General features: G+C 42.3%; 2 long non-coding RNA genes across 2 annotated transcripts in view; both read left to right on the top strand.

Moving 5' to 3' along the window:
• The window catches only part of LOC125910171 (uncharacterized), a 372,309-nt gene that overhangs the window by 208,752 nt on the left and 139,380 nt on the right, over positions 1 to 24,177 (top strand). The window contains exon 2 of the long non-coding RNA XR_007453875.1: positions 9,270 to 9,389. This is a non-coding gene — a long non-coding RNA (uncharacterized LOC125910171). The remainder of the gene's footprint in view (positions 1 to 9,269; positions 9,390 to 24,177) is intronic.
• LOC125910184 (uncharacterized) lies at positions 66 to 3,223 on the top strand. Its single transcript, XR_007453884.1, has 2 exons — positions 66 to 205; positions 487 to 3,223. It is a non-coding gene; the product is annotated as an uncharacterized LOC125910184 (long non-coding RNA).

Here is a 24,177-nt window from a genome sequence, read left to right as displayed (position 1 = left end):
GAGTCAGAACAGATAAAGGAAAGCAGAGCTCAGCAAAAACTAAAATAGAAAACGATACATAGAGATAGTCTGTGGACACCAAAGACTTGAACTTCGTGTTTTCCTTCCGCCAACCGTGACTTTGGTGCCATTGTGATCCACTTCAGCAAACTTAAGAGCAGGATCAATATGACAGCTCACCTCGAGACTTTACCAAGACCCCCAGGTGAGTCACACGGGACCCTTCCACCCTTCGGTCAGGCTGATGCCGGGAGTGAGGCTCCCAGAGTAGATTTAAAGGCTCGTCGACCTAAGTTCCCTGGGAAGATTCAACGACCCAAGGAAGAGTCTGGCAGGGCCCACCGCATTGATCCCAAGGTGCTCTTTCCCTCCCTTGCCCGTGGCTGACGTTCCCCCTTCGTGTTCGTACTCCCGATGTCTGCAGAGGGTGTTTGCTGGGAAAGTGGTTCTGCAGCCTGATCTGGGTCGTGCCATTCGTCCTACCAGGGTCTAGGTGACGAGCATAGTAATTAACAATGGAAGAAACGCCAACAGCAAGAGCAGATTGGAATAAAAGACTGATTACCGGCCAAGCAGGTTGCTTGCCTTTCCAGAGCCTGGTGTGTTATCGAGTGTGAGAGGAAGGGACCACAGATAAATAAATGTCACCTTCAGGGCAAATTGCTCACGAAGAGGCACCGTCCGGCTGAGTCTGGCGTCCATGGGAATGGATGGCTTGCAACAGAAGCTTAGCATTTGAGTCAAGATAACAGTCTGCAGGCTCCACAAAGGAGCATTTGTTTCCTATGTGACTAGAGCCTGCAAGCAGTTTCCAGCTGCTTTTCTCCGAAGATACTGTCGTTCAGCGCCCGTGTCAAAGCACAGACCACAATGAGGGAAATCAGGAAACAAAAATCTGAATAAAACAGCCTCCCCACGGCTCCTGAAAACACCCAGCACTTCAGAGGAAAAGAAAAATGCTTGAAAGGATGTGGGAACTGCTCTCTCACTCAGGAAAGAAAAGCACCTACTCAACCTGAATTTTGAAGTCCCAGGAAAGAAAGGACCAAATTGTATTTTGTTTGCTTCCTATTCCCGTCCTCTCTGAGCCTTAGTCCGAAGCTGGTGGAGGGAAAATTTACTACCTTTTAAACAGAATCTCTTTTCTCTGTCAAGTTGTAAATTGTTTCAAAGAGCTTTTCATGATTTTTAATTTCACCGACATGAAATTGGTAATTATTTATGTCTTATCATGCCTGAGACAAGATTTCTGGAGATACAAGCTAATTTAGAAGTGAGGTAATTTCTCTTGAAATGAAAGTTTACTTCTTAATCATGGGAAGATTTATCCTGGCTCTTTCTGGGTCTTGCATATAAAGTGAAAGTCCTGAAGAAGGCTTTCTCCATTCAAATTTTAAGAAAACAGATGCATTCATAGTAAGGAGATTCTTTCTCTCTCTCTTAGATAGATGGACAGAAGATAGATAAATAGATAGAGGATAGATATGTAGAGAGTAGATAGATAACTAGGTATAGACTAGTTTGTTTATAAATCACAGGTCAACTGTATAAATCATTGGTTCACTCAGAAAATGAACGTACCTTATACCTAGGAGCTGGACTTAACCTTGTGCCCAGACAGGAGGATCCAAAACCCTGGGCCTCTGGTACAGTTCAGGTTATGTGTTTTATTTAAAAACAGTGATTAGTGTAAATTAAAGAAGAAATAAGCAGGGAGACTGGTGGCTCAGTTGGTTGAGCGTCTGACTCTTGATTTGGGCTCAGGTCATGATCTCATAGTTTGTGAGTTTGAGCCCCGCGTTGGGCTCTGTGCTGACAACGTGGGGCCTACCTGGGATTCTCTGTCTGCCCCTCCCTGGCTCTCTCTCTCTGTCTCTCTCTCACTCTGCCTCTCAAAATGTTTTTTAAAAAGAAGAAGAAATAAGCTACTAAGCATAGCATTTTATTTCTGCCTGGCAAAGTGGCTGGATCTTACTATGAAATTAGTTGTCACCATGGGCCTGAGCTGGGTAACTGTTAATGAATGTCACACAGGGCACTGTGTTCCTTCCTGCTGGTCAAGGGGTGGCTCTCCACACAACAAGACTTGTTTATGGAAAGCCGAAACCCATGCATACATGCCATTCAAAAACACAGAATCGTGGGGCGCCTGGGAGCTCAGTCGGTTGAGCGTCCGACTTGGGCCCAGGTCATGATCTCATGGTTCGTGGGTTCAAGCCCCACGTCATGCTCTGCACTGACAGCTGGGAGCCTGGAGCCTGCTTCAGATTCTGTGTCTCCTTCTCTCTCTGTCCCTCCCCTGCTCGTGCTCTGTCTGTCTGTCTCTGTCTCTGCCTCTTCCTCTCTCTCTCAAAAATAAATACACGTTAAAAAAAAGTAACCTCTGGCCAGGACACCTGGGAAATTCAGAAAAAGGGCAGCGGGGAGAAGGGTCTGAATTATGTAATATAGAGGGTCCTAGAAACCGCACTGGGTGACTTCCATGAAGCGTCCAAAGTCACCACTCAGTGGCTCACTAGCCACTGCTGTAGGGAGGCCCTAGTAAGTGCACCTGATTGAAGATGTAAGGCAGGACGCAATCTCACATGGTGCTGAGAATAGAGACAGGTGTGTGGGAGGGATGCCATGGAAGCCAGAGCAGAGCAAGAGACATTCTCTCCCAGAGACCAGAGAGACTCCCTTGCAATCACATCTTACAACTTGTGCTGTCACCGAGAGGCAGTTCTCATCCCTTCTGCGGTGAAAATGAGAGCGGCCAGGAAGCGCTTCCTGGTTGCAGGGGACTCTCCATCACTAGGAGGCTCCTTGTATTAGAACTGGTGCCTTTGATTCCTTTAGCCAGTAGGAGGCTGTTGCTCCTTCTTGCGAGTCCCTATGCCCCATAAACACCGTCACCTACCCAGAGCCACACAGTCAGTGTGTGGTAGGTAGCACTGCTGGGATTTGAGCTGACATGTGTCTCCGAAATCCACATTCTGTCCATGAGCCAGCCCTGGGGAGGGGGTGCGACTGCTGTGAAAGGCCAGAAGAGTGAATAGAAATGCGCGGTGCCGTTCTCACCAAAATAGAATCCTTATTGATCAGTATGGATTGCCATTCAGAGTCTGAGCAACACGTCTTCAAGCCCCAGGGAGCTTAATAGGAGTAAGTTTGGGCCAAGCTTCGCTACGTGCGTATCTCATTTTGATTGTCTCTTCAGTATTTGCTTCGAGTTTTATTAAAACTACTTCCTTGGGGCGCCTGGGGGGCTCAGTCGGTTGAGCGTCCGACTTCAGCTCAGGTCATGATCTCGTGGTTTGTGAGTTCGAGCCCGGCGTCGGGATCTCTGCTGTCAGCATAGACCCCTCTTTGGATCCTCTGTCTCCCTCTCTCTTTCTGCCCTTCCCCCGCTCTCACTATCTCTCTCAAGAATAAATAAACATTTTTTTTTAAAAAGTGGTTTAGCAGAAACGCATTTATTAGCACATTTAAAAATATTCCACAGTGGAGGGGCGCCTGGGTGGCTCAGTTGGTTAAGCATCCCACTTCGGCTGAAATCATGTTCTTGCAGTCTGTGGGTTCAAGCCCCGTGTCGAGCTCTGTGCTGACAGCTTGGAGCTGGCAGCCTGCTTCAGATTCTCTCTCTCTCTCTCTCTCTCTCTCTCTCTCTCTCTCTCTCCCTTTCTCTCACTCTCTCTGTCTGCCCCTCCCCTGCTCATACTCTGTCTCTGTCTCTCAAAAATAAATAAAATGCTAAAAAAATGTTTTAATAAAATTAAATATTAGTGGAGAACAGTAAGTCACCTGTAGCCCCACCTTCCTTTTGTGACCCATGCTATCAGTTTCATGTCACTGCCTTCTTTTTCCTCTTCCCTACTTTTTCAGTTAGGTTATAGTGACTTTAGATATTTTATTTTTGTCCCTGCTTTTGTCTATTAATATTATAGTCCAAGTATTTTTTCCCATAACCAGATAATCTTCAAAGTCATTTTTTAAGGACTATAAAAATATATATCAAGTGAATGTGTCATAATTGCTTACTAAATCCTCCACTTGCTAGCAGTTAGGTTATTTCTATTTCTATACTACAAATGTTATAAATATCTTCATCTATACAGATAATTTTTCCATATTTCGGTTTTCTTTCTTTAGAATATGAAACTAGAAATTGAGAGACAGGGTTCAAAGGCAAAAACACTTTGATGCCTCTCGATATCATTGACAATGTTGGGTGCACAAATAACTTGGGAAAGCTCGTGGGGGCTAGGATAAATTGTCTGCAAGCCTCATAGGGAGAGAAGGAATGTGCTTGGCTATAGGAACACAGGGTGTTCACTGCTGTATTATACATAAAGGCCGAATTGTACTGAGCTGTCTTCTGCAATATGTTAAAGTTATAAATACTGCAAAAGGATTAAAGTCTTACATAAGAATCCTAACAGATACATAATACTAAATTGCTTTCCTAAAGTGTTCTGCCAATGTACAACACCTCCAGAAATGAATAATGGTGACACAATTTCAGCACCGATACAAGAATTACATCGTATCCATTTTTAAGCCTTTGATAATTTACTGGGAAAACTTTGTTCTCATTTGCATCGATTTGATAGGTCAGCTGCACCTTCAACTATACATGGTTTCCGGAAGGCATGTTTATCGGTATTCTGCCATTGATTTTCTCTAGGCACCTTTCCTTTGGTCTCCCCCGAATTATAGAACTCTTATTTCTACCTCTCAAGGGACATACTGTGTTCCCTGATGATGTTTACATTGCATTTACATTGTCACCTCCTCACAGCATGAATCTTTTCTCTGGTGTTTTATGTTTTGCAAACTGCTGGGTGACGCTTGTGGTACTCTATAAATAATAAATAATAAAAGTCCTGTAGTCCTCTGCCAGAGCCTTTGATCAAGGGCAGTTTTCAACTGACTTCATATGGGTAGACATAAAGAAGAAAAAGAAGGAACTTTCTGGAAAGCGTGGCTATTTACCTGCAGTGATCAGCCAGGTTGTTGATAGGGGGGTGTCAAAAACACACCCGAGACCAGCTTACAGAGAGACGTCATTTCCCAGTGAGGGTCAGGGCAGAACTCTGCACATGCACAGCAGCTTCTGGGAGATCTCACCTGAGTGGGTTCCAAGGTAGGGAGATTCAGTGCCCCTTAGTCTTTCCTCTTTATTTGGAGACCCCAAATGTGTCGATGTGCCTCGTCTCAGCTGGTGTAGGCAGAAAGGGGGCTGGAATAGTGTTTTGGTCTTAATGTCAACTTTTCCACAATAAAATTGGAGCCAAGAAGCTCAAACTGCCCTGTGAGCCACATATAACCCGATCACTCAGTGCTAAGACCGCACTGAGTGACCACACCGCCTGTGAACTCCGTTAATGCTTTGGTCTCAGAAGAACTCTCCTCAAACCATTGACAGCCGATAAAACGGACTGCAGATCTTGTGCCCAGTGTTGTAGAGGGTGTTCTCTTTCAAACTGGGAGGAAAGCATTCGATTCACCTACTTTCCAAACGTCCATTACATCAAAAACATAAAACGTTGATCCATCACGTTCACCAATTTAGAAAGAGAAAAACAATTTTTCATTTCAGTGTCATGGCCAGTTGTTAAAGTGATCAGGGGAGAAAAAAGTAGAGCAGAGAAAGAAAGGAACGGAGAACAGTGTGGAAAACGAAGAAAAGAGGAGGGAGAAGTGGGGGTGGGGAGAGACGAGGTGGATGTAACAGAGAACAAAAGAATTTTGTTGAAGAGGGAGAAGGAGAAAGAGACCCTGGGAAGGAAACGGATATGGAACAGGATCCAGACAAAGGGAGAGAGACTCGGGAACTTTGGAGGACAGGAATTGACCTTGAGTATAAGAACGCATCAAATGTACACAAAAGTAGAAAGATTAGTATAACAAAAGCCATGATTTAGCTGCAACAGTTACCAATATAGGTCTCCATCTGAGACACCTCTGTCCTTACGCACTCTTACACTACTGCATTGTTTTCATGCAGACTCCAGACATCATACCATTTCAAATATCTAAAGCATAATGTATTTATATACATGTATCAGCATAATACCATCATTGCATCTAAACAATAACACTAATTCCTAATAATAACAAAGCATCTGTGCTCAAATTCCCGATCATCTTGGGGCACCTGGGTGGCGCAGTCGGTTAAGCGTCCGACTTCAGCCAGGTCACGATCTCACGGTCCGTGAGTTCGAGCCCCGCGTCGGGCTCTGGGCTGATGGCTCGGAGCCTGGAGCCTGTTTCCGATTCTGTGTCTCCCTCTCTCTCTGTCCCTCCCCCGTTCATGCTCTGTCTCTCTCTGTCCCAAAAATAAAAATAAACGTTGAAAAAAAAAATTAAAAAAAAAAAATTCCCGATCATCTTACTCGTGTCCGCGTTTAATTTTGTTGTTTATTTTTGGTGGTTTCTATTTCTTGAATAGATATCTAAATAAGACCCATGGAGGTTGATGATCTGCCGTTTAAGTCTCTTGTAACCTGTGGGTTCTCCTCACTTTTTATTTTCCTGGCAGTCTGTTGCTGAAGGAACCTCTCATTTCTCCTGAGAATTCCCTGCACCTTGGGTTTTACTCCTTACATATCCATCCTGTTGCTTAACTCGCTTCTGTCTCCTTTGTGTTTATTTCTCACGTTGGTACTTGGAGGTAGAGAGGCAATCAAATCCAGACTTGATTTTGGGGGTCAGTGGCATTTCATCGGCTCTGCGTCATGATCAGCCAGGTATGGATTAATTGCATAATCCCAACTTCTGTAAAGAGAAACGATTTCACCACCTTTTTGGTGACGTGGTAGGATAGTCCTGATGGAAATGGTACGATATACACCTTATTTTTTACCTAATGTGTCAGGTTTCAAAATAATGATTTGGTTCTCACATCTTTCAACAGTGATCAATGGGAATGATGTTTAAAATATCGTTATGAACTAATTCGTGGATTTTATCGTAATTGCTATGTTTCCATCATTTGAGTTCTTACCCTTAAAGATGTTCAAGTGTCCCCACCTTTAGCCCAAAGAGACCTATTCAAGTTCCCTCCTTAATGCTTTTGACAGGGCTTTCCAGCCTTTGATAGTTTTCTTGCTTCCTGGTAATGACGAGACGTTCCAAGCCCATCTTGTACATTTTCTGCCCCAAACCTGAAATCTGTCAGTTCTCCAGGACTCCCTGGTTTCTCGTAGTGGGGATTGGCATGTGAATACCACAGCCTGGGATTAGGGATAGTATCATTACTGAGTAGTCATTGCTTCAGTGCCTTTTCAGGAAGCACAGCTACAAAACAAGCGTCACATATATGCAAATTAACACAAATCACGAGTTCATCCTCATACTTCTAATTAAATTGAGGAGCACACCAGGCACCTGGGTGGCTCAGTCAGTTGAGCGTCCTACTTGAGCTCAGGTCATGATCTCACTGTTTGTGAGTTCGAGCCCCACATCAGGCTCTGTGCTGACAGCTCGGAGCCTGGAGCCTGCTTAGGATTCTGTGTCTTCCTCTCTCTCTCTGTCCCTCCCCCGCTCACTCTCTGTCTCTCTCTGTCAGAAAATACACTTAAAAAAATAATAAAAACAAATGGAGGACCACAGAGATTTTACTTAATTTCTTATACCTTCCATTTATGTCTCGTCCGTCCACACAATGCATTTCAGTTCTTAACACAGAGAATGAGAAAAGGAGAACAGCACATAAGTACTCATTTGTTTTGTTTTAGATTATACCGGTGCCTATCTCAGAAGAGCAACACAAACACTACCACCAAAAATACAGTTACTGTAAACACTTGAGTTGTTTTCTCAGTGTATTTTATCTGTAGGTTGTATCCCACCAGGAAATGCATTCAAATAATGTGCTACAAGGGTCAGTTGGAATAGTTCCCTGTGGGGCCACACCACCAACTGAGTGCATACTTACTTTACATTTTTAGAGATTTATTGTTTCTAAAATTTCATTTCGTAACTGTGCAAAATATAGTATTGGTTTCCAAGCCAGAACTATATTACCATGTATTCAACTAAGTCTAGCTTTTACCTTCAACTCTGTTCGCTTTCCCCTCTGTTGGTAACCTGCTTTTTATCGTTCATCCTTTCCTTGTTTTTGAAATAAAACCCACCCATATTCCCTTTTCCATCAGATTAATCATTCTATATAAGTGTTTATTTTTCTCCATGTAACCATCTAATCAGGAAAATACTTGACAGGGCATAAAGGTTTTTCTACTTCCTTTCCAGCTGTATAGAAGTCCAGCAGCTAGATGTACCAGGGTTTATTTGTCCCACCCCCACACCTTGATAGACATTTATGCTGTTCCCAGTCTTTTCCTATTACATGTTGTTCTGCAGTGACTAGCTTTGGTCATACGTCTTTTTATATTTTTGCCAGTACATCTTTGGAATGAGATTCTAGAAGTTCGGTTGCCTGGCTAAAGAGTAAGCGCGTTATTTTGCTTGGTATTGACAGATTGCCCTCCACAGGGTGTGTAACATTCTCCATCTCCAATGCAGTGTGTGACAGTGTCCGTTTCCTCACAGCCTTGCCGAAAGATTGTTGTCTGACTTCTAAACGGTAGACGACCTCATAGACGATCAATGGTATCTCGGTGCAGTTTTCGTTTATACATATCTTATGAGAGATAAGGTTGATTATCTTTCATCTGGTTAAGAGAGATTTTCATGTCTTTTTCTTGAAACTCTGTAGTCCTTTCTCTAGACTTTTCTCTATTTTTAGAAATTCTTTTTTGACGTATTAGAGTTTTCTCTAGTTTTAGAAACTTTTTATGTTAAATATTTGAATCTGTGTGATATAAAATTGCAAATATTTTCCCCAATTTGTCATTTGTTTTTTTCCTTTGTTTACACTGTGTGTGTGTGTGTGTGTGTGTATAGCCATGCTAAATTTTTAATGTATAATTAAATTTATCTCTCTCTTCTCCTATTGCTACTAGATCTTGAATTATGGTAGAAATGTTTTCCGTATTTCTGGCTTGTGAAGAAATCCATTCATGTTTATTTCTAGTACTTGTATGGATTCTGTATTTTTTGTCTCAAATTTCAGGTCCTTTTGTAATTTTTCCTGTTTAATAATATGAGAGATAGATTCAAATTTATCCTTTTCCCTATATGTATATAAATCCAATTATCTCAGCACTTTTTTTTAGGTATTCTTTTTTTTCCCCTTCTTTTTCTTAAGTATATTTTTGGTGTTTAAGAGAGTTTATATTTTTGTCCCAATGGTTAGTGTTTTTTGTTTGTTTTTTAAATAGGCTCCACACCCAGCATGGAGCCCAATGTGGGATTCGAACTCACAACCCTGAGATCAAGACCTGAGCTGCAGTCAAGAGTCTGAGTCTTAACCAACTGAGCCACCCAGATGCCCCCCAGAGGTTAGTTTTATGCCAATATTTTCACTCACCATCTTAAGCCCTCTTTTTTTGTTATTGTCTAGTGACTCCCCACTATCAAAGTATTGAAGTTGGGCTATAACCCATTCTTTTCCTTCCCCTCTTTCTTTCCCAGCAACTGGTTTGAAAAACTGTCCTTTTGCTGTTATTTAACAACTTTAAAGCAGTCAACAGTCGTATTCTACTTCTCCTATGCCCTCCCCATCCTCCTTCCCCGCCCCACTTTTGTACTGATTCTTTCCAAATGGTCTCTCCTAGCATCTCTGTCTGCTTTTATGGGTGAATTTATAGAGGTTCAGAAGTGAGGCTGCTCACTGTCGTTTTCCCACATTTCTCCCCTGTTTATTCTTTTTTGGGTGACTCTTTCTTTCCTTCTTTCTTTCTTTCTCTCTCTCTCTCTCTCTCTCTCTCTCTCTCTCTCTTTATTTTGCTTCTCTAAATCAGTATTTCTCAAAGGGATCAGTTCTGGACATTTATGGAGATGTTTTGGTTGTCACAGTTATTAAGGAGCCCTACAGGCATTTCGTAGACTGAAGCTGGGGGTGCTAGACAGTCGGCAAGGCATCGAACAGTCCCATACAACAAGGCACTATCCCATTTCCCACTTTTGCCCATTTCCATGGCTTTTGAATGTCTTTTTGGATATTCACAGAAGTAAAAAAACACAAGTTGATAATTTTTAAGCTTATAATCTAACTCTGTATACTGTGTGAATTCAAAGTATTTTTTGTAGTTTCATTTCAACTTATGGTGAATTTCCAGCAACAACCATGTGCCTTGAAAGAAGACTATGCTTTGTTTTGTTTGGAACTGTATCAAGAGTTTCTCCTCACTTGAGAAAATGGGGTCACTGATGGCAATGCTACTCACCATGTTTGAATAGCCAGTGCAGCCAACCTGTATCCAAGTACGTTTGTAGCTGCTGTGTATTCACAACAATTTTTCATGCAAGTGCATCTGACTACCTCATTTTGTTTTCTGGTAGTTATTTTCCCATATTTATATATTGAAACACAGAATCTTTAGAATATATTACTTAATAGTATTTGCTTTTATTTCTCCTTTTAGTTCCCTTTTAACTGGGGTATATTATTGATTTTTTAAAATTATGAATGAAATTGCATTTCAAGATAGTCAATATTACAAAATATGTGCGTCAGCATACATCAGGCAGAAAGTCATAGAGTGTTGAGAACTAGGGATTCAGATGGTCCTAAAAGCCAAAGAACAGTAAGGAGGTAGCACCGTTGGACCACAGCATTGACATCCACAGATGCAAGACCCACATGTAGAAACTGTGCAGAACCCTGTGAGAGAGCTTCCTGTCCTTTTCTTGGCAGAGACAAATCCCTTTATTATTTTTAAAAATTTTTTAAATATTTATTTATTTTTGAAAGAGAGACACAGTGCAAGTCGGGGAGGGGCAGAGAGAGACACACACATAGAATCCAAGGCAGGCTCCAGGATCTGAGGTGTCAGCACAGAGCCCGACACGGGGCTTGAACTCACTAACAGTGAGATTATGACCTGAGCCAAAGTCAGATGCTGAACAAACTGAGTCACCCAGGGGCCCCGAGACAAAGCCCTTTAAAGAGTGGCGCTCACAGGAAAACTTCCTCTCAACCCACCGCCTGTGGAGGGGTGAGGAGAGATGAAATAACAACATAGAAAATGGTAAGGAACCATTGTAAACTACATAAACTTAGATTACCCACCAGCTGGATGATCATTGGCCAACTGATGTCATGTTTTCATTTATGGAATGCCATGAGCCACACTTCATTCACCCATTAAAACTAACAGTCTTTATCGAACACCTGGTTGTACATGGCATGTGTTAGATACCATATAAGAAAAATGAAATGGACAGAATTACCTTTGCACCAGCCAAGTTTCTGCAAGGTTTGAATTCTACTAGTGTTTAGCTGATAACATAATGTTTCTTGTTCTGTAATCCTGGATTGCATGAGAGCAAGACAGCAATGCCAAGTTAACCTGATTTCAACCCGTTGGCTTCCAGACTGATGTAGCTCGGTATTGGCCACCCTCTCTGGGTCACATCTCCAACCCAGTGAGATAGTGGGAGCATTTGAGTATGAAAAAAGCTGTAAGGTTTGAGTCACAGGTGGTTCCTAAGTAGAGTGTGATGTTGTTGGTAAATGGAGACACCAATGATGGATTACCAGTTTGCATTTACTGTGTGATTCCAGTTGGTGGATCCCCAAAGACAACCCATTTTCTTTCTTCCTTTCTTCTTAATTAACTTATTTTTTAATTTACATCCAGGTTGGTTGGCATATAGTGCAACAATGATTTCAGGAGTAGATTCCTTAATGCCCCCTACCCATTTAGCCCATCCCCCTTCCCACAACCCCTCCAGCAAATCTCTGTTCTTTATATTTAAGACTCTCTTATGTTTTGTCCCCTTCCCTGTTTTTATATTATTTTTGCTTCCTTTCCCTTATACTCATCTGTTTTGTATCTTAAAGTCTTCATATGAGTGAAGTCCTATGATATTTGTCTCTGACTAATTTCGCTTAGCATAAAATACCCTCCAGTTCCACCCACATAGTTGCAAATGGCAAGATTTCATTCTTTTTGATTGTTGAGTAATACTCCAGTGTGTGTGTGTGTGTGTGTGTGTGTGTGTGTACACCACATCTTCTTTATCCATTCATCCATCGATGGACATTTGGAGGACAGCCCATTTTCAATAGGATTTTGCCCTCGGTAGCAACAGTCCTTTCACTTTATGATCTGCTCATAGTTTCCTGACAGCTAAAATTGAAATACATGCCTCCTTGTACACTCCTTGAGATACATGCCTAACTCACATTCAGAAAAAAATGTTTCCAGTGGTTTCCAGTGAAGTAGTCCTCCATTCTTGGAATGATGTTTTTAGTTATAATATGTGGGATATCTACTGTGTGTGTGTGTGTGTGTCTGTCTTTAGGACAATTAGCTTCTTGAGGGAAGGAGTTTGTATTTATTTCTGTATTCTTATCACTTCGTATTGCAGATGTTGACTAAACATATAGAATTGAATTAAATGTAGAATTAATTTGTAAGTTGAAAGAGATAAAGTCTATAGAAAACATTAGCAACATGGGCAGACATAGTACCTTGAACCAATTATCCATTGAACAAATATCTATTTAGGACTGGCTTCTGTCTTGTTTAATTCACTTTCATCTGGAGATTCCTAGTTGTAGATGACAAAATGTATCCTCACAAATACAGATTTACATGTCAAACATTATGGTCATATGCATTGTTATTTATACCATCACAATTATCTAGTAAGAGAAGCAATTTTATATTACCCCCGAATTGCCTAGAAAGAAAAAGTGATTTACCTAAGTTTCTAGTGTCTGTGTGAGCTTAGACAAATCCAGTTCCCCTGATTCTTTCTTTCCCTTGGAAAAAGAAATTCTATATCCTTTTATCACCCTCTCTGGGGTCAAGATCTCTTGACTTCTCAACTCTGCATCTGTATCTTTGGCTTGTCCAGCTACCTCATTCTACTGCCAGCCCCACCCTCTGTGAAGGAGCACTTGGGTCCCACAGAGTCATATCTGCTTGTTTGCAATACAAACTGAAAGGTCTAGTTAAAGATAGGCTTTCTTTTTTTTTTTTTTAATCCAGAGATCTTAACATATGTGTAGAACCAAAGTATGAAGTGGGAACATCAATGAAGCAATCATTGAAGCCTGTAAGGGAGAGGCATCCACCGTCACTACACCAGGTAGTTTATAAAGGGCATCCCATTTTGTGTTCAATTCAACCCCAGAAGAGGAAACTGTAGCTGCCATATTACAAATGAGAAAAACAGTGGGTTAAGATTCTTTCTTAAGATCACAGAATGACAAATTGATAGACCCAGAATTTGACCTCTCATCTGGCTGGATCCATTTCACCGTCCTTCCTGTGTGATGCCTTATCATAAAAAAGAGAGGGGCTACTTCCAAACATAGTCAATGTCTTATTTTCTTCCTCTTTTATTGCTTTCTTTTTGCTCACTCTTAACTTTGAATATTTAGCCTTTCTTAATCTTTAAAATGTTTGTGAATTTGTCAAGGGAAAGTGACCCAATAGAATATTCAATAGAATTGGAATAAATGCTAATAAACAAGAAAATATTTGATTTCCCCCACAACCCCTGCCCACACTTACACATTTCCTGTGTTGAAATATCATCTCCAGGCATAGTAACTTTGAAAGGCCCTACATCTGCATATAGACCTTCTTTTTATGTTCTTCTCCCACCCCTACCTTCCATCTTCCTGATTTAGGATTCCTCTGCCATTGCTTTGGCCTGTTTCTTATCTACAATATTATGATAAGGACCCAGACTCACCTAATGTATAAAATTTAGGTAGCCTGGCTGTTCCAGTGAAAAATCCAGAAAGTCTGTAACTTGACTTGGCAGGACTATGAAGCATGGTTATCAGAAAGTCAAGGTAACTCCCCGGAATAGGAAGGTTACAAAGACATCCCCTATTATATTTCCATTATGAGTAAGGAGACCAGTGGGAAGGTGGGAAGTATGGAAAGCATACCAGTTCAGGAGCTGCGAGGTCCAGGATTAGGTGGCACCTGTTGAGTAGGAAACTAAATTTGGATTGGCTCTCAGAGTCCAGCCCTTTCTGGATCCCCCTGGGGGCCTTCTGAGCGGATTTCATGTTGTTTATTCAATGCATGATATTTGTCCATAGCAGTCGCCGTCAATGTCACCGTACCCAGAGAGCTCGTTAAGATTCCAGACCCCTGCATCCCATGGGTTGGGATGCACCCACCTCCTGAGACGTTCCTCTTCTCAACTGATTCACACCAAAATGTCTGCCTTCCAAGGTCACGTCTCCTTGGTCTCAGTAGAAAAACCAAATGTAAATACAATATCCAGCCAACCTGATACAATATGAAATTCACATCACCTAGAGCTGCCAAGTATTTCTAGCCTTTTAGAGTCATCCTTACCTTTAATCATAAAATGTAAATGGTTAAAATCTCCCCTCTAAGCAGAATTGGGGAACTGCTGTCTGCCCCATCACTTCCCCCAACGTTGGCAGGAGTGTCTGTTTCAAAGTGCCTGGATTTCGATCCGTCACCTCCTGGGCTGGTTTCTTGTTTCCCTTTACCTCACTTTACTGCATCTCAGTCCTGTGGGGGTCTTCTTTTGCTTGTCTGCTGTGACCCAAATGTGGGCAAACCTCCTGTGATTTCCCTAAACATCACTATGACAAAGCAGACGAGTGCATAAGAATTCTACAGGACTTTGGGGAAACCGGAGGAATCGGTAGACAGCATCTTTAAGCTACCAGGTGGCAAGGTTTCTAACTATCCAAAGACAGCCTTTCTCAGTCACCCTACCACCTGCGTCAGGGCCTGAGGCAAAAGGAAAACACATAGTAATGCTGATCCTGTGCTTATTTATAATTTTGATATTTTGCTCTTTGTGGACTTTTTCTTGCATCAATTTCAATTTTTAAAAATATCTCATTAAAACATTATTCATCTTGATTACTGACTTTTTTGGTGACCCTTTAGATTTCTCACTTACCTCCTCCTTTTCTGGCACTGTCCATCACCATTCTCCTCCTACACCAGCATGCTCAAACTTTGGATATGTGGAAGGGGCGGTGGAGACTGCAGGACGAAGGGCAGGGGGTCATTCAGTAGGTCTGAGATGGAGCTTAGGGATCTGAATTTATAATGATCATTGTTGTGAGTTGAATTGCATTCTCAAAAAAAATTATGTTCAAGTCCTAATTTCTGCTACCTGTGAATGTAATCTTGCTTGGAAATAGGGTCTTTGCAGATGTAATCAAGATATAAGTTAAAACGAAGTCATACAGGACCATAATCCAGTATGACTGGTCTCCTTGTAAGAAGAGGAGGAGAGACACAGATATAAACACACACACACACACACACACACACACACACACACACACACACAAGAGAATACCACAATCACCCAGAGATAAGGCCCACGTGATGACCAAAGTAGAGATTGGAGTCATAAGCTGCAAGCCAAGGAATGCCAAAGATCCCTGGTGACCAGGGACTAGAAGAGAGAGCATGACTCCACTGACACCTTAATGTCAGACTTCCAGACTCCAGATGGTGGAAAAATAGATTTCTATTGTTCAAGCCACTCAGTTTGTGGAACTTTGTCATGGCAGCCCTAGAGAGTGAATACAACCACATAGGTAAGTCTCCATCAGTAATTCTGATGTGAATGGTACAGAGGCTAGAGTTTTATCTTACTCAAACTTTTTGTCCTACTCTGTCTCTGGAAATGTACTGTTCTCCCCGTTTTATTAGTTGAGCAGAGAAATTGAATGTCCCCGGTCTTATTTCTCTACCCAAGCATAAGTGGCCGTTCGGTCATGAGTAAGACCATAATCCAAGCCTGTTTTTCCCAACAAAATTAGTTCAGGAAGATCTCTGTATTGGTTGGGTTGCGATTTGAACACTGGTGCTCCTGTCTCTTTATTTCCTTTCTGCTACACCAGACTGTCTTGCTTTCCCTTGTCTGTGTGAGAGACCTCCTTAAAAGCATGCTGAAAGGATTTGTCCTGTTTAGAAAGAATTTTCACAGGCTCTTCATAGCTTTCTGCAGGCTCCTTGTGTTGAATTGCCACAAGGCAAGGAAATTATTCCAATAGGAATAAAAACAGCCAAAGATTATCCCTTCTCAAAGTAAACAAACATAATTCTAAATATAGTTTCAGAGACTGTGACTGCTACCAAAAAATGCTCCACATTAAACACACCATTAAAACTTTTTCTTTTCATGAATTTCTAGGAAATAAGGCATGTGCAGAGGTTAATTTGTATCAGTTAAGGCATCCAAAGGTGGATGCCTTTCCCCTGCAAATTTCTGCAAGGGGGGCTGCAGAGTTGTGGACAAGGCAGAAGTGAAGACGTGTTAGCACAAGGATGTGGGTTGAGGTATAATTAGCGAACACCATCACATCCACCCCACATTCACCTGCCAGGGATCAGGGAACAGTTAAAGGCATCAGGGAACGTAGCTCCCCTGAGCGCAGCACGCCTTATGAACTCACATTCGTGCAGGGGTCAGGAAGACGGGCTCCTGCTTTTTCTTAGCCTTCCATGGAACACCAGGAAAATGTTACACAACATTCTCTTCTCCTTCAGAGGAATGAAGAAGAAAAATAAAATTGAGGTCAGTGACCTCTGTATTCAATCCCAAACCATTCATGCATCCCCAAATCATTGCTGTACATGAGGAACTCTGACGAGGACCTGCACATGAGAACATAAAGTCCTTTCTCTCATGTTTCTGACATCCACATGGGGGAAATAACCACACACATAGCTGATAGAAGTGCTATTTACTGTAAAAGAGATGTAAGAAAAATGCAGTGGGAGGTAGCTTGCAGAAAGGCACCAGAGAAGGCATCACAAAAGGGGTGACTTTTGAATGAAAACCTGAAAACGAGTAAGACTCTGAAGGGCCCATAAGTTGAGGAATGGGAGGAAATAGAGGCACTTTAAAGCCAGACATCCCATGGAACTTTCTCTGATGATGAAAATGCTCTTTATTTGAACTATTCGGTATGTATGACTAGGGGGCACTTGGAAATGTAGACAGTGTGACCAAGGAGCTGCACGCTCAATTTTATTAATCTTAATCAGTTTGTAATTAAGCATAAATTACTAGTGGCTACCTTGCTGAACAGCATGGCCTTAGATAATAGAAAAAGTATTGCAAAAGCACAGAAATCTGAAGGCATGGTTTATTGTCAAAGAGTAGCAGGTGTTTAAGGGGACAGGTTCCTGGATTTCAACAGAAACAGTGGAAAATGGGAGGCAGTGAGGCTGGAAACATGGGTTGAGACTGAATTATAAATGACCTTATGTACCAGTAACATATCAAAGCTGTTAGACTTTATCCTTCAGGTCATTGATATCCTAGAAACATTTTTGAACAAGAAAACGATATGGCACAATCTCATTGTAGGCAATTGCCCTGGCTTTGGTTGGCATTTATAAGTATTTAGTATTTGGAGTCATATTGACTAATGTAGAGTAAGAGGGGAGCTGAGGTCCACCTGCCTTCTGGGTGTTTCTTCCTCCCCTGTGACAGATCTGGGATTTCAAAAAGAATAGTGACATTTATGAGTAATATTTTTGCCCTCCGGTACTTCTCCCAGTGTTCTTGTAGGCTCTTAAACAATTACAGTATGTGGTAAAAACCTCATGCAAGTGTTTTCCTAGGATATAAATCTCTTAAGAACATAGTAGGCATAGATTTCTTCATAGAGCAAACTGTTCTACCCTTGGTTTTGACTCTAGCCCTTACACAGCGCCTGGCGCCCAAGTACTCAATGTGTGTTCATACTAAATATGGTTTGTTTTGTGGATTATGAAAAGAATATCTTAAATTAATAGCCATTCTTCTCCCTTCCAAAATTAGTCTCTTCCTGGCCTTCTCCTGGATATATTTTCCAGCTCTCTGCTTAAAAGAACAAGTTATGGCTATGAAATGAAGTAGCAAACATGATTTGAAATAAATTTGTCACATCCACAAGCTTTATGGCGGTGCCCAAGGCTGAGACTCTGGAGCCAGGCTGCTCCAGGCTGATTCACATCCCAGTCTGCCGCCTCCTGGTGACGCACACATTGGTCAGTTATGCAACCGTTCTCTGCCCCAGCTTTCCGAGATGGAGATAACTGTACTTACATGGCTATTCCAAGAACTCTATGAGTTAACACACAAAGAGTTAGTTTTGCTCCTGGCTCATGGTAAATGCTTAATACATGCTACCCATTGTTATTATAAATCCGGATTTTCTTTGGTGCCCTGTGTGATCATGATCTCCAAGAAACCCTGGGTTTGTCGTTACAATGAAAAGGTCATTTGGGCCATCTTCTTTTTCTGTTCCAGGAAAAGAACATGAGTGTAAAGCACAGTGTGCACACTAAGGTTAGGTGTGCACACTCCCTTTAAAGGGAGATCCCCCTGACAGTGATGATTTTTCAGTTGTTTAATGTTTAAATGACTTTCTGAGAAACAACACAGTCACTACTTCCTACAACAAATCTTAAAAAGGTTGGGGCAGCTGGTTGGCTCAGTCAGTTAAGCTTGTGACTTCAGTTCAGGTCATGATCCTGTGGTCCGTGAGGTCAAGCCCCACGTCGGGCTCTGTGCTGACAGCATGGAGCCTGGAGCCTGCTTCGGAGTCTGTGTCTCCCTCGCTCTCTGCCCCTCCCCTGCTCGTGCTCTGTCTGTCTCTCTCTCTCAAAAATACATAAAACGCTTAAAAATTTTTAAAAAATTAAAATGAACTGAAATTTTATAGGTCAGAATCTTCCAGAATGAAGTGCCATATGATCTTTTGGGGTTTTCTTTTGGAAGAAGAAAGATTCCTGGTTGGTTTATTTGTATGTAGATAGAGACGGGCTGCCCATGGTGAGAAGGACTTGTTCTGTGTCTGCGTTCCCACTGTACTTCAGGTTGGGTTTGACACATCACCTAACAAGCAAGCAGAGAAGCCTAAAATACTTCCATGAATCCTTTATAAGGAAAATCCATGAACTAATAATGAATTTGATGTGTTTTAAAAGTGGGGGCGGGGCACGAAAGAGTCAAATCTGAAACTGAACTTTCTGCGTAGGCAACCATGTGGTATCATTCACAGAGATAAAATACACTTTAATCATTCAACAAAGAGTTAAGGAGTGCCCACTACATTCCCACCCCTGTTGGGATGAAGACAAAGTGAGAGTGAGTGTTTCAAAGACCTCACTGTCCTTAAGCTCGCATGCAAGGTAGGAAAACAGATCACAAATGAGTTCAGTTTGGGACACGTTGAGTTGAAGCTATCTGTTAAATCTCAAAGTGGAAATGTCCAGGTGGTTTAGAGTTGGAAGAGAGATCCAGGTTGTAGACAGAGGTTGGCAATCATCAGCACATGAATGGTTGCTGAGGTGATGGGAGAAAGATTCCCCAGGGAGGCAATGTATGGATGGAACTCTGAGGAACACCAGCGGGTGCAGGGAGAGAAATCTCTGAAGGAAATGAGGGAAGATAAAGCCAGAGAAGTAGATGCGAAGTGAAGAGTGCAGGGTACCCTGGAGGTCCAGTAAAAAAAGGGTCTTAAAAGAGGGGAATAGCCAGTGGCATCAGGTGCAACTGAGAAATCAAGGACTAGGAAATTGTGGGCTCTGTCAGTTGGAAAGGGAGGAAGCCAGGCTGCTTTGGGAGGAAGGGTGGCTGGGAAGTAAGTTGGAGAACACCACACATGTAGACATCTCTCCCAGAAAACATGGTTTTGAAGTGGAGAAAACACAGAGCTGCGCATGAAGGTTAGATACACGAGAACACTTAGGTGTCCTGAGGAGGGTAGGTGAGAACTAGGTGAGAGTAGGTGAGAAAAGAGAAATGGAAGTACTGAACAGAAAAGGAATGGCCGATAGGCAAAGATTCAGAGGAGAACAGGTCTCACAGCAGAGAGTGAGGGACCGGTCCTGGACATGGCAAAAGAAACATGTTCATTGTAAGAGAACAGAAGGAGGCAGGACGTAGGTTTCACGTGTGGCAGAGAATGAAAGACAAATCTGGCAAGGTAGCAAGAGGACCTTTGCTCTGTGCTCTGTTTGGACTCGATCTGGTAGGAGATGAGGATCCCCTGAAGACGTTGAGTAGGAAGGCAGACTTGTCTCTTACTTGGAGTCATCTGGTGGCCGAATGAAGAATGTATTTGGGGGGACCAAGACTTGAAATGAAATTCGGGTGGACTCCGTAGTCGTCTGAGAAATGCAAAGATCCCGAGGCAAGGTGTCACGGTAAGGGGTGGGAAAGAGTGTTCAGAGTCAAAGTGAAATTGGTTGAGTTAATGGTTAATGGGGCGTCACGAATAGAAGAGACAGAAATCAAGAATGATCCTCAGATATCTGGCAGGTTCATGATAGAGTCATTCGCAACTGACAGAATTCACAAAGAGAAGGTGTGAGGAGACCATGGATTGCATAGCAGACGCAGTGAGTGATGGGCACATAACATATCCAGTGGAGATGTCCAGCACGCAGATAGATAGATGAATCTGAGGCTCTGGAGAGGGGACTGGGCCGGAGGAATATTTGCTACTAGTAATACTTGCTAATATTTATTTAGACTGGACTCTGTGCAGGTGCTTTACTCTGTCTTACTCTTCCATCAAGCCCATAATATAGCCCAAGTGCTATTATAATTCCCACTGTATAGGTAAGGCATCTTTTCTTGAATCACTGAGGTAGTGAGTGGCAGAATCATGATTCAAGACCTGCTGAGAAGTCATCAGTGCCTAGGTACTAAATGAAGCCACAGGCATACAGAAGATTGCCCAAGGACAGTGCATAGAGTAAGCAAAGGGAGCGAGCATTCCCGAGTGACTAATAAATTTCAGAGTGAATGAAAGAAGAGACTAAGCCAGTAACAAAGAAAGACTGCCTGTTTCCTGGAATATGGCAGACAATTTCGTACCCTGCTCTGCTTGCGACACCGCCACCCTAACCAATGTTTTCATGTACAGACATCCCGCCCATATCCAAACCGCACAGATCCTTGGATGCAGCAGAAGTAAATTTTATACATTAATTGAAAATGGGCCATGCAACTTTGGGGTGACAAGATACACCTTTGCCTCAGAGAACCAGCTGAGAACCAGAGCTTTTCTCTGCCTGCGTTTGGACCTTCGACGTGGCAGCTGGTTCCATGTCGTCCTGGCACACTGCCAGGCTCCAAGAGCTGGGTGCATATTTGCATTTCAACACTGCTTCACTAGACTCCTAATTGCATTCTGTCTGTTCTGTCACACCAGCAAAGAGACCTGTCCCATAACTACCCTTTTTCTGAGCAGCTACAGCCACAAGGAACAGCTCAGCCGTTCTTTCCAGTGATTTCCTTCATCATTGCATTAGCCTTCCTTGCAATTAGAAAGGTTCCTGCTGTTACGTCTTGTGCTCTGTAAGAGTATTCACTGCCATCCCTGAATTATAATCAGTTGTCGGGAACAGTGCTAGAAGCACTTCTCTGCCGCCCTTTCCTGGCGAGAGGGCTGTAACACACCACGTGAATATGAATGAGTTTGAGCTCTGGTGGGTTTCCTTTGGATAAGTAGAGGTTGGCACCAAATGATAACTCAAGAATTGCTGGGAATATCCCAGAATTACAGTCTGGTCCTACCTGACTGTCGAAACAGGGCTGATTGATAGTTTTACCTGCAAAGCAGCTTAGCAGTTTCATGAGACTTGTTCAAGACACAAACAGCACCAAATCTTGTGACTTTGTGTTCTGTGGACCTGGAATGGCTTCATCAATCAGGCATGCTTGTTTCCAATAGCTCTCAGCAAAGGGAAAAAAAGGGGGGGGGACACATTGTAGGTATATTTGGGCAAGGCTGTGCTCTAAGCGTCTCAGAACTGTAGCAGTATCCTTTTGAAACATACACACTCATGTGCATAGACTACCAAACATAAAAAAGAAAGCAGGGTTATTTCCTTCCTTCCTTCCTTCCTTCCTTCCTTCCTTCCTTCCTGAACAAGATGGACTTTTTATTTCAGTGTGATTTCTCTCCCCCCATTCTTTTGTGATTAAGCACAGAAAAAGAGATCTTCTTCTTAAGTTACTTACTTCCACAAGCTTAGCCCTGTGGCCTGCACATAGTGAGAATTCAAGCCAGTCGGGCAGCACCCTGGACAGAGATCCAGAAAGGCACGCGTGCAGTCACCCTGGCATGAGGCTGGGCCACAGCTGTACGATTCAGCTGCAATGACATGAATGTGAAATGGCTGACAGCCATCACTTAAATGGGCTTTAACTGATTGGCAAGTTGAAAATCCTTTAGGACAGAGTGAGTTTTATGACATGATTGCTATCTGATTGTAGTTTTACTTTCTTGGTACATCAAGTGCAATGCCACTAAGGCAGACATATTTAACTCAGGAAAACTTTGAAGAGCCCCTCTCCTCTCCTTATTGATGTCACTTTAAACCTACTGAGGAAGAAAGGCTGAAAAATTAGTCTTGACTGAGCCTTCTACCCTAGACATCCCCTGTCTTTTCTCTTGTGAACATTCAAATGACCATGCCCACAGATCCATCAGGGGCCCATTTCTAAACTTGTAAATCTTAGTCTCTCTGCCACCCTTTTCTGAATATCAAACACCTTAAGAAATTGCTTATTTCCCTGTGGTTTTATTTACTTGTATCGATGTGCATAGTATTTTCAAGAGAAATTGTATAGCAGATTGTGTTAATGGGAACATGTATATACACAAAACATAGGTATGTGTGCATGTATATATAAAATAGACACATATGCATTTATAGAAAAGCCCATTAACTTTAAAAGACATTAGAACTTACTGATTCTGTTCATTTTACCACTGTAAGGTTAGAATGGTAATGTCGTCTTGAATTACATGACTGGAGAGTGCTTATGCTATGTTATGTCTGTATGATACAAAAATACTCAACCAGTTCAGAAAGAACTGTTTATATATATATATATATATATATATATATATATATATATATGTGTGTGTGTGTGTGTGTGTGTTTCCTGATTTTTTTTATTGTGTAGAACAAAAAAATGTTTGATGCCATTTTTCACTTTTCAACTGTTCAATATCTTAATGTAATTTAAAGTAAAAATTAGTTATGTTACGGTTCAGGGCTCAATAAACCTGCCTAAGGAGAATGCCATTCCCCTATGAACCTACACAAAGGGGCTGGTGATACATCATGTAATTGTCCCCAGGTTGCTAACATATCCCCCTGAGAAATTTGTCTCCCCAGAAAGAATGTGAAAAGAGACAAAGGGTAGGTTTATTTAAAATGACTAGGAAGGCATGTTTCCCCATGTGGAAGGGAAAAATTCAAGTTCATTTCACGGTATCCTTCATTTATTGAATAATTATTTATTAAGTTCCTACTATATGCCAGGCACTATTAAATACAGAGATAGACAAGATGTGCCTCTGCCTTCAAGGAGCTACAGTTGTCTGCCTAAATATCTGTGAACTAAGTAGAAATATACAGTAGACTACCAGCCTCCCAGAAACTTGAACTAGGATTGAGTAACATGATAAGAGCTTGAATGACAGTGTCAAAGGCCCCTGGTGTAGACCACAAGTGCTAAAGCAGATCAGAGAAAGTCCAGGTGGATGGGGAATGGAGCTATGAGCAATATGTCACCGGGAGATGTGATTTGAGATGGACTTTGAGAGTGGGCATTGTTTGCATAGAGAAGAGAGGGAAGGTCACTTGAGGCCAGAAAAAAGCAGTTGTAAGGACACTGAGCCAGGAACAAACATCGTTGGGAGGATAGGAAGGAGGTGAAGGGGCTGAAATCGAGGATGGGGAGTCAGATGAGGTTAGATGGGCAAGGCGGTACCAAAAGAGAGGGCTTGGTGCTGGGCGCAGGTGTACAGACATGAACATAGGACATGAACATTGGGCCACTGCTCGGCTTTGATCTGAATGGAGGCTTCATGAATGCTCTACAGTTTTCCCTGGTTTGTGAAAACTACCTAAGTAATGGTTTCAAACTAAAGTAGAGAAGGCATTAAAAAAATAAATCAGGGGCGCCCGGGTGGCTCAGTCGGCTGAGCGTCCCGACTTCAACTCAGGTCATGATCTCACGGCTGGTGAGTTCAAGCCCCGCATCCAAGCTCTGTGCTGACAGTTCAGAGCCTGGAGCCTGCTTCAGATTCTGTGTCTCCCTCTCTCTCTGCCCCTAACCCACCCGCATTCT

Source organism: Panthera uncia, chromosome D1, assembly GCF_023721935.1.
Source record: "Panthera uncia isolate 11264 chromosome D1, Puncia_PCG_1.0, whole genome shotgun sequence".
Taxonomy (NCBI): Eukaryota; Metazoa; Chordata; class Mammalia; order Carnivora; family Felidae; genus Panthera; species Panthera uncia.
Note: the sequence above shows the minus strand (reverse complement) of the source record. Positions and strands in the feature narration are given on the sequence as shown.